The 11,676-nt window shown below is 42.2% G+C and overlaps 1 long non-coding RNA gene across 3 annotated transcripts; it reads right to left on the bottom strand.

Moving 5' to 3' along the window:
* Positions 1–7,762: 7,762 nt before the first annotated feature.
* On the bottom strand, positions 7,763–10,698 carry LOC123090556 (uncharacterized). 3 transcript variants are annotated; one of them, XR_006442464.1, is made up of 5 exons: positions 10,348–10,698; positions 10,026–10,249; positions 9,405–9,581; positions 8,642–9,309; positions 7,763–8,524 (listed from the first exon to the last, which is right to left on the bottom strand). It is a non-coding gene; the product is annotated as an uncharacterized lncRNA (long non-coding RNA). The 3 variants fall into 3 exon arrangements; XR_006442465.1 differs by having other exon boundaries at positions 7,764–8,515; positions 9,405–9,476; positions 10,348–10,696; XR_006442463.1 differs by having other exon boundaries at positions 7,765–8,524; positions 9,405–9,476; positions 10,348–10,695.
* Positions 10,699–11,676: the final 978 nt, after the last annotated feature.

Genomic DNA, 11,676 nt, shown 5'->3' with positions numbered 1-11,676 from the left:
GAGGGAGAGAGGTAGGGCTGCGCCCTGGGAGAGAGAGACTCATGTGTTGGGCAGCCCCAAAACCTCCACTATATATATAGGGGCAAGGGGGAGGGGGAGGCGCCCTAGGGTTTCCCCTAGGGGGGGCGGCGGCCAGGGCAGATGGGATCTCCCCTTTGGGTGACTTGGCCCCCGAGCTAGGAGGTGGGAACCCTCGATGGAGCGCCCCAAACCCCCTGGTCACACGTGGGAATAGGTGAGGGGGCGCACAGCCCCTTAGCGGGCTGGTTTGCCCCCTTCCCTTGGCCCATGAAGCCCCCCCAACACTTGTTGAGGCTCCCGAAATACCTTTCGGTCATGCTGGTCATCATCCGGTACCTCCGGAACACTTCCGGACTCCAAAACCCTTTGTCCAATATATCAATCTTCACCTCCGGACCATTCCGGGACTCCTCGTGACGTCTGGGATCTCATCTGGGACTCCGAACAACATTCGGTAACCGTGTACATACCTTCCCTATAACCCTAGCGTCATCGAACCTTAAGTGTGTAGACCCTACGGGCTCGGGAATCATGCAGACATGACCGAGACATCTCTCTGGTCAATAACCAACAGCGGGATCTAGATACCCATGTTGGCTCCCACATGTTCCACGATGATCTCATCGGATGAACCACGATGTCAAGGATTCAATCAATCTCGTATACAATTCCCTTTGTCTACTGGTATGATACTTGCCCGAGATTCGATCGTCGGTATCCCGATACCTTGTTCAATATCGTTACCGGCAAGTCTCTTTACTCGTTCCGTAACACATCATCCCGCGATCAAAGCCTTGATCACATTGTGCACATTATGATGATGTCCTACCGAGTGGGCCCAGAGATACCTCTCCGTCACACGGAGTGACAAATCCCAGTCTCAATTCGTGCCAACCCAACAGACACTTTCGGAGATACCCGTAGTGCACCTTTATAGCCACCCAGTTACATTGTGATGTTTGGTACACCCAAAGCATTCCTACGGTATCCGGGAGTTGCACAATCTCATGGGCTAAGGAAAAGATACTTGACATTTAGAAAAGCTTTAGCATACGAACTACACGATCTTGTGCTAGGCTTAGGATTGGGTCTTGTCCATCACATCATTCTCCTAATGATGTGATCCCGTTATCAACGACATCCAATGTCCATGGTCAGGAAACCGTAACCATCTATTGATCAACAAGCTAGTCAACTAGAGGCTTACTAGGGACATGGTGTTGTCTATGTATCCACACATGTATCTGAGTTTCCTATCAATACAATTCTAGCATGGATAATAAATGATTATCATGAATAAGGAAATATAATAATAATAACTAATTTATTATTGCCTCTATGGCATATTTCCAACAGGGGGCGCGGCAGAGGCACGGCGAGGGCGCGCGGCATGGTCGGGGGGCAGGGGCGACGGTGGCGTAGTCGGGGCGGGGCAACGGCGGCGTGGTCGGGGGCGCGGCAAAGGCACGGCGAGCTCGGGCAGCCTGGCGGCGTCATCGGAGGGATCGAAGAACTGACGAAATTTTCACGATTGCTGACTTATATAGCAAAGGTATTGGTACCGGTTCGTGGCACCAACCGGTACCAATGCCACCCTTTAGTCCCGGTTGGTGCCACCAACTGGGACCAAAGGTCTCTTTTCAGCGGCCCAAAGGGCGGAAAGCGGCGGCCTTTGGTCCCGGTTGGTGGCACCAACCGGGACTAAAGGGGGGGCATTGGTCCCGGTTGGTGCCACGGACCAGTACCAATGCACCCCCTTTAGTCCCGGTTGGTGCCACCAACCGGGAGCAAAGGCCCCTGTGCTGCCCATGTCGCGCCCAACGTTTAGTCCCACCTCGTTAGTTGAGAGGGGCGCGCAGTGGTTTATAAGCCCCACTGCCGCACCCCTCTCAAGCTCCTCTCCACTGCAGGCTTACGGGCCTACGTGCTACTGCTTTGTCTGATGGGCCTTCTGGGCCTACTGCGGGCCTGAATCCTGGCCCATGGATGGGTTTCTAGTCGTATTCAGGCCGTGGTGGCCTAGTTGGTGGCAATTTTTTTATTTTTTTCCAGTTTTTTTGTTTTCTTTTTTGCTTTATTTATTTTCTTTTGTTTCTACTTACAACAAAATACTTATTTATTTTATTTAAATTTTTTATAATTACTTATTTATTTTATTTTATGATAATTCTTTTTGCTATTAAAGTTTCTAACAAAAAAAGTTCTTCATGAATATTATTTTTGCTTTTAATGATTTTGAACAGAAAATACTTTGATAATTTTAGTTGCATCAATTTTATATAATTTTAGTTTCAACAATACTAGAAGTTGCTTATAATGTTTTGAACAGAAAATACTTTGATACTTTTAGTTTCATAAATTTTATTTATGTTATTAAAGTTTTTTTTGTTTCTGCTTATAACAGAATACTTATTTATTTTATTTTATTTTGTTTATACTTACTTATTTATTTTATTTTATGATAATTCTTTTTGCTATTAAAGTTTCTAACAAAAAAAGTTATTTATGAATATTATTTTTGCTTTTAACGATTTTGAGCAGAAAATACTTTAATAATTTTAGTTGCATCAATTTTATATAATTTTAGTTTAATAATACTAGAAGTTGCTTATATTGTTTTGAAAGTTATATAATTTATGTTATTAAAGTTTTTTTTGTTTCTACTTATCTATTTTATTTATGTTTATATCATTTTGTTTCAAATTACTTATTTAATTTATTTTATTTTGTTTCTGACTTTATTTGTTATTTTTCATGCATTTACTGATTATTTTGAGATATAAGACCATGAAGTGGAAAAGCATTTGAAATGAGCTCTGAAACCAAAGTACATACATAGTTCTGCAGAGCATTAAAACCAAAGTACATACATAGTTCTCATTGAACAACATATAGCTCTCCAGAGCATCTAATTAAACCATACATTGAAATTATGTAAAACATTTCAATGCGAAAACAAATGCGATCATAACCGCAACCAAGGTAACAACTAATCCAACTGCATAATGATACCAAGCCTCGGTATGAATGGCATATTTTCTAATCTTTTTAATCTTCAACCACATTGCATCCATCTTGATCTTGCGATCATCGACGACATCCGCAACATGCAACTCCAATATCATCTTCTCCTCCTCAATTTTTCTTATTGTTTCCTTCAAGTAATTGTTTTCTTCTTCAACTAAATTTAACCTCTCGACAATAAGGTCGGTTGGAATTTCCGGTTCAACAACCTCCTAGATAAATAAAATCTATGTCACATTGGTCGACATAATTGTCATAAACAATAAAGGAATCAAATAGTTATGAAAAGATATATATACCACATCTGAATCATAGACAGGACGAGGGCCCATGGGGGCGGATACCAAAACCATCGCACTATATAATAACAAGGAATAATAAAAGTAAGAAAATTAGACAAGTATCTATCTGAAGTCAGAATTTTTTTCTTTCAAAAAGAAGATAAGAACAAGAGGCTCACCACGCTGGTGCCGGCGACGAGATCGGCGCGGGCGATCGACGGCGGTGAAGACGGGGCGGGGACGGGGCGTGACGGACCGCTAAATCTGGACAAATCTCGTTGAAAATGGAGCTCGGAGGTCGAGTTTCGAGAGGAGAAAGCTTAACTAGTGTGGCTCGAGCATTTCATCGAACACCTCATGTGCATAGGAGGTGAACTAGAGCACCCAAATGCCCTCCCCTCGCCGGCTTGACAAAACAGAGCACTGTGGAGTGCTCTGCCGCGGCGATGGGGTATATATAGGCAAGTTATTTGTCCCGGTTCATGGCATGAACCAGGACTAAAGCCACCCCTTCTGTCCCGGTTCAAGCCACGAACCGGGACCAATGGTTGTGGGCCAGGAGCGAGGACCATTGGTCCCGGTCCGTGGCTCGAACCGAGACAAATGGTTCCACACGAACCGGGACCAATGCCCACGAGGCCCCGGCCGGCACCCTGGGCTCACGAACCAGGTCTAATACCCCCCATTGGTCCCGGTTGAAGAACCGGGACTAATGGGCTGGCCAGGGCTGAACCGTAGCCCTGTTTTCTACTAGTGGTAGACTCCATGGGTTCGCTGAAGAAGTTTGAAGAGAAGAGTTCACCCTAGCCGCCTAGGTTAGGCAAGGAAAACGAGAAGAAGTCTAGTGATGATGTGTATTGAGCAAAGGGAATGGTAGAGTATTTAGTGGCTTCCTTCAGGCCTGGTTTGATAATGATGGCGAGATGCCCTGCAATATGCACGGTAACACCTTGCACAAGTATGACATGAGAGCAGGCTCACTGCCCAATCCTGACCATGGTCGATGGCATTAGGACAAACAACTCCGGCTCCCAGTAATTCCATCAATTTGGATATCTTCGAATTTTCGTTGGAGCATCCATGGGGGTTACTGTCCCACCTTGCTTTCTCCTCTTATCTTTGCATTGCCACCTTCCCAATACGTGTATTATACGGTGCCATCAAAAAATTAAGGCGAAGAAAGCCAATCAATATAAAAGAAGGGATCGGCCAACTACCGTTCAATTGAATGAAAAATCAAATTTTGGTCAGACGAATGATCCTAAATTCGTTTCAGCCGATCTAATTCCTACAGATATTACTGTGCATGCATACATTTTCTTTTTGAGACAACTGTGCATGAATACATGAGTAGTACTTAGAGCCAGCCGTGGAAACAAGTAGCCCACCAGCTCGGCCCATGTAACGAGTCGGCCAGGGCGCAGCCCATCTTTCATCAAAAAATCCATTTTGTAATGAAACTAGCACAAAACAACTCTGACTCACATAGAGCTCATATTCCACACTAGTACATGTGACCCAGTGTGTAGATTGTAGCTCGGTGAAAAGTTATGAATGTGCATTCCTGAAAAAGGTGAAAAATATCATGAATGAATCCAGAGGATAAAAAACATACAATAAGCTCAAACCATAAATAATTATTTTTTTGGTACATATGTCAACTGTCAAATCAATATATCCAAAAATCGTCTAAGAATTCTCCTACGTAATCTAACTATTCGATAACGTCCGCACCTTTTTGTAGCCCAACTACCAAACGGACATTTATATACGAGTTAGCCCACCAGATGATGTGATTTTTAATAGAGTATAATCAAATGCCAAGATAGTTAATCAGAACATCTCAGAATACCATGACCCAACACCAAGATAAAACGAATAAGGAAAGAACATTTCAGAAAGGAAATAGAAAAATTTATGGAAAAATTGCACACATAGAAATCGTGGTTTAATATAACATGCAAGAATAAGAATATCACAAGGAAATATTCCCAACAATAAAAATGTTTCATATGGCATTGGCATTATCGTTAGAGAAGAAATAAAATAAAAATTCAAAATAATTCCAAATAATAATGTTTTCTAAGGAAGAAAGAATTAGTGGCATTGGTATTATCCTTTAAGAAGAAAGAAAATAATAATCAATAATCTAAAACAACCATTGACAAGTTTTTCCTACAATTTACATAGAAATTGCGCTTTTTACAATGTGCAAGAAAATCATATTTTTTTAGGGAAGCAAGAAGTAACATATAATAGTGGAATTTTCACACACAAAATTAAGTTTCCCGAGAAGAATAAATTAGTGGCATTGGTATTACCATTAAAGAAAAAAATAAGAAGAACAAACCTAAAACAAAATCAAAATAATGTAGTTTTTCTAAGAAAGAATGAATTAGTGGCTTTCGCATTACCCTTTCATAAGAAAGAGAAGGTAATATAAAAAAAACCAAAATCATAATAATGAAGTTTTTTAACAAATAACGAATAAGTGCCATTGGTATTACTGAAGAAATTAAATGAACTAAAACAAACTTTAGCAAAATTTGCACATAATTTGGACAGAAATTGTGTTTTTTACAATATGCAAGAACAATCATATAATAATGGAATTTTCACCCCAAAAATTAGGTTTCCTGAGAAGAATGAATTAGTGGCATTTGTTTTACAATTAAAGAGAAAATAAAATGTATGAAAACTAAAACAAAATCAAAATAATGAAATGTTTCTTAGAAAGAATGAATTAGTGCCTTTGGTATTACCCTTTCATATGAAATAAAATGAAAGATAAAGTAAAAGAATATCATAACAATGGATTTTCCTAAGAAAGAATGAATTAGTGGCATTGGTATTAGCAAAGATAGTAAATGAGAAAAATAATCTAAAATAAACATTGACAAAAATTGCACTTAACTTACGTAGAAATTGCACTTTTTTACAATATGCAAGAACATGCATACAATACTATAACTTTCACCCAAAAAATTTAAGTTCCCTGAGAAGAATGAATAGTCATTGGTATTAACATTAAATGAAAAAGAAACAATAACTAAAACAAAATCAAAATAATTAAGAGTTTCTAAGAAAGAATGAATTAGTGGTTTTGGTGTTACCCTTTCAGAACAGTGAAAATGAAACATAAACTAAAACAAAATCATAATAATGAAGTTTTCTAAGAGAATAATGAATTAGGGGCATTGGTATTACCCCTATAAGAAGAAGAATAAAATCAAATAATGACCAAATTATACACAATTTAAAGAAATTGCAATTTTTTGTAAGATACAAGAATAAGCATATAATGGTGGAACTTTGTAAAAATAAGTTTGCTAAGAAAGAATTAATTTTGTGGCATTGGTATCGATACACTTTAAGAACAGAGAATATGGCCAAAAATAAAGCAAAGGATAAAAAATTTCATAAAATTTACACATAAACTGTGCTTTTTTATTATATGCGAGAATAAGCATATAAGATTGGAAATTTAAAAAAAGTTTCCTAATAAGAATGAATTAGTGGAATTGGTATCAACCTTAAAGAAGAAAGAAATGTAATAAAAACTAAAACATAACCAAAATAATGAACTTTTTTAAGGCTGAACAAATTAGTGATATTGTTATTATGCTTTAAGAAAAACAAAAAACAAAACAAAAAAATTGTACCTTTTAATAGGTAAGAAATAAACGTGTAAAAGTGTAATTTCTACACTCTAATATTATTTATTTACATGTTATATGGTACTTGTGTGTATACTTTTTACACTCAACGAAAATCCCAAGAAATACCCAGAAAAAACAACTAAGAGAAAAGAGAGCAAAAATCGGATAGAAGAGAAATAAGCGAAAGTACTAATGTGATCGCGAGCTGCAGTGAGCTCGGTATTGCTACCGCATGTCTATCTCGTGATGTGTTCATGGGTCCAGCTGTATTTTCTGCCTCCGATCTTTTATTAAGGTCCATGGCCCACTGGTTGGATGCGGGCTGGTTACACCGTCGGGCCATATCCGTCGCGGAACAGAATGGGGGAGACCATGTGAGCTGGCCCGAGGCAGATTCTGAACTAACACCGGCAGCTGCCTCATTTAATGTCTGCTCCCGTTGGAGCTTACCAATCTTCCCCAAGGCGCTCGTCATCTTCGTAAGAGCAACTCCAACCATCTTCGTAAGAGCAACTCCAACCACTGACCCCAATCATGTCCGCTTTTGCCTATATTTTGTCCCGTTTGAGTCGGCCGAGCGAATGTGTTTGTTCACTTTTTCGTTTAGAGCATCTCCAACATGTCGACCCAAACGAAAGGCAATTTTGACTGTTTTTTTTATCCGTTTGGGTCAATCCAGCGGACACCCATGTCCTTTTTCGTGTTTGGGTCGGCGCATGCGCCCAACGCTGGCCTGACCAATTGTTTAGATCACGTGAAAAAAAATTACCGCCAACATTTTAAAAATTAAAAACGTTAATTAAACATTAATGCCGGTCACAAAGGCCGTGGAGTCCACGAGTCCATGTTTACATTAACTAAAACATTAAATAAAACTTAAAAGTACCAGAAGGCACGCTGCCCTAGGCGTTCTCGTCGTCGTCGTCGGGGCCGGTGAGGTCGATCAGTGCCGGCGCCGGGCCAGCCCAAGGGAACGCCATCGACCACGCTCTAGCGACGTCGTCCGCCACGGGCTGGACTGGCCCACCGCGGGCAAGGCGCTTCTCCTCCTTCACCTTGTGGCGCTCCTCCTCCGCGTTGTGCTCGAGCTGCTCGAGGTACTCGTCCTCGCGGTCCTCCTCGGCCAGCCTTCGCTGCCGCCACTGCTCGAGGTAGGCCTGCTCCTGCGCCGGTGTCGCCCCCAACTAGACTAGAGGCGCGCTGACCCACTCGAGCACCACTCCGGTCCATGAGTAGCGCTCGAGGGGGATCGGCAATGGCTCGGCCTTGGCGAGGGACGACGGCCTCTACGGCGGCACAACGTAGTCGCAGGCCGCGGAGAACGCCATGGCCTCCGCCATGCGCGCCTGGTAATCCTCCTCCGCTGCCTCATCCTCCTCCTCCTTGCGTCGCTCCTCCTCCTCGCTTTCACGGAGGACTGCCGTCAGAGCCGCCTGGTTGTAGATGCTCTAATCGACTCCATCCACTGATCCCCTCCTCCAGATCTGCTGCTGCATCCTACCCAGCCGAGCCACCCCACCCGTACCATGTCTGCATCATCTTCATCCGTAGGACAGGAGATCAGCCAATGATGCTTATGTATCAGCATCAAATATTGCAAGAACAAGAAAACAGCATGTCATGCCTGAATTATGACACACATTTATCATGTTTTACCTATTGCTGCAAGTATCTGTGGATCATCTTCTGAGTCAGTGTCGTACCCCGCATCCCCATCATCAGGAATTGCATTGTAAGAACCACATCAGAACTAGATCAAGTGAAAGTAATGAGGTACATGCTCTAAGTATTTTTTTTAGCAAATGATGGTACATCATGAATATTTCTATGCTAACCATATTCAACATAGGTATCCAGTTCACTCATTGCTCGGTTCAGAGGACAATTTTACATCCTAAAAGTCAGTGTGCCAGCACTTGGATCCCTGTCTGCATTGTGTAAACCAACTTGGCTGATAAGTTGATTCGCATCTATCTCGATGATAGTCCGTGTGCCAGCATTTTGGCTCGGTATCTTCTAACACTATCACATCTGTGCTGCTAACTTGAACGCCATCTTGACCGCTATTATCCAACGCACTCCCATTGGGTTGAACTACTTGATTGGCATCTACTGTGACGACAGTTAGCGCATCAGCATTTGGCTCTGTACCCTCTAACTCTATCACATCCCTGCCTGCCGGCAACTTGGCTGTGATCTTGAATGGTAGTACCCAGCGCACTACCGCTGGGTCCAGCTTCTTGATTCTCCGGACCATTTGGCGTGGCCCCTTCATTTGCATTCGGTGTATCATCTTCATTAGTAACTGTTGAACGAGCGAACAGCTGCAACAATGTGACCATGTATTATCCAAACTGTAACACAGTCATGCTACTGCATCAAATAACTTGCAATAGGATATGCACGCATCATCACTTACCGAATGTGCGGTTGCTGCCATCAAAGGGTGCCACATCCAGATGCGCTGCTCCATGTAACCTTCCGGCCTTGTCTGCAAAAGAGTATATGGATTGAACGATCAAACGTGTGTTCAACAGCTAATTGAAATTGCAGAACAGTCGATTATTATACTCCTGGTGCAGCACCAATCCTGACCCTGCATTTGTTTCCAAAAGTGTTTGTGCACAATTATTCACCAGTCACCACACAATAAATTCAGTAATACAAATAAAAAAATTCACCAAATAAAAATTACAGAATGCCTCTTCCTTTTTTGATGCATCATCAAGAAGTGTCGCAGAAACATATGCCACACTTAAGCATTAAGAGGTACCGCATATTTACTAGTATCATGGACAGTTAAAAGCTCAAATGCAGTACCATCCTGGCTATATGGTATTCACTTCTGCAATTCATTTCTTTTCTTGAAACGGACACATTCCAAGCATGAGAATCTAAGCTATCTTTACCACAATTATCGTGCTAAATTTAGACTGAATCTGTAGCCCCATCTAGTCACACAGGCAACCGATTTTCATGTCTACCAAAGTGTGTGTGTGTGTGGGGGGGGGGGGGGGGGGGGGGGGACTAAACTGAATACCTTCGTGTCCAGCCAGGAATCTTTGGATCAATCTGCTCTATGGAGTGTTCAGATACCTGCGCCTTATCTGCACTCCCTGCCTCTCCGCCGCCGCCGCACACATCTTCGTGTCTGCACTAGAGGCACTCTCAGCTGGCACTTGGACGCCCGGCGGCGACAAAACAGGATAATGGAGAGGCGCCATGGGTCTCTCTCTGTCAGTTACTTCCTCTCTGAGAGTTCTGCTGCACACACACAGACACCCAAAAGTTAGATCTTCAGTAACTCCAAACAAACCCAAAAATCACGGACGAACAAGCAAAATCCACGGGCAGATCCGCACATGTTGACCGGCTGCAACAAGAACTCCATTGGGCGGTGGAGCCGAGAGACCGTAACCCTCAAGAGATCCAGGTTCCACCGGCGACACGCTCGCAAGACACTACCCAAAAAGAGATCGTGGTTCCGCCGCCGAGACGATAGAACCAGACCCGCAGCCGGCAGAGGTACGAGACAGCTCCATCCACCCACCCATATCTGCATTTACTCCAACCAAATGACGTCGTTAACGTAATCTGGTCCACGGATCAGGACGTCGATGACGACCCGAGCCACGGCTCTGACGCGATCTTGCGACGGCGTCGGATGTACATGCCGTCCTGGCTCACCGTCCGGCAAAATATTGCCATTATATTCCCACTTCTATTCGTCAGCTGGGCCCTGCAGCAGTCACGTGTGCCACGAAAAACGAATCACAGACACGTATCGAGCGGAACAGATTACGAGAGCCCGTGTGCTCGGGATCAATTGCTCCGCGTCCATAAATAAGAAGCATTTTGGCCTATAAAATGGAAACAGGAAATGGGCTTCAGCCCAATAAGAAATCGACTGGCCCAAAATAGTGGTTAGTCAAAAAAAATTAGCCCAAAAGAATACAACAAATACAACATGAAAAAGAGCACTAATGTTAAAGTATAAATCAATGGCTCAAAAATCGACTGACCCAAATTCATTTTTCAGGCAACTTACATATAGCTAAAGTGGTAAAAGAAAATTAGCTCACAAAAGCTTTACTCTTCATTTGGCAACATTGTCCATTAAAAAGTTACTCACAAATTTCCACATTGTACTTGACAAGTGATTATTTGCTTATCGTGATAAACTATTGGACTTCTGCTGCAAAATGGATAACCCAATATTCTAAACTAGGTGTGCGAATGCAAACTACTAAATTTATTAAGTGCGTAACCTTTAAGCCAACAACCCCGTTGTGTATACCCGCAAAATAAATGAATGCTGCGTAAGTAGCACCCAGTGCTAGAGGAGCATCACTTATATTAAAACTAGGTGATTTCCCCTGCGTTGCGGCGAGAATTTACTGATTAATTTTAGATGAATTATGTATGAAGAAAATAATGTTAGCAAAAGCTACCACCTCTTTAATGTATAAATGTTTCATACTTGCACTGTGCGTGAACAAAGAGTACACATGTGGTTTGCATAGGGTTGAAAATAGTGTTAGTGGATGCTGACATGGCACACTTAGTGAGGTGGAAGGCCATGTGTTGGGAGAATTAGAGCAAGTGGGGATCAACTGTTTAGGACTAGTAGATTTGCCCCCCTTAACAATACTAAAATTTGGTGATGTATATACAACAACAATTGCTAAAAT

The sequence above is a fragment of the Triticum aestivum genome, chromosome 4B (assembly GCF_018294505.1).
Source record: "Triticum aestivum cultivar Chinese Spring chromosome 4B, IWGSC CS RefSeq v2.1, whole genome shotgun sequence".
Taxonomy (NCBI): domain Eukaryota; kingdom Viridiplantae; phylum Streptophyta; class Magnoliopsida; order Poales; family Poaceae; genus Triticum; species Triticum aestivum.
This window is presented reverse-complemented; position numbering and strand designations above follow the sequence as displayed.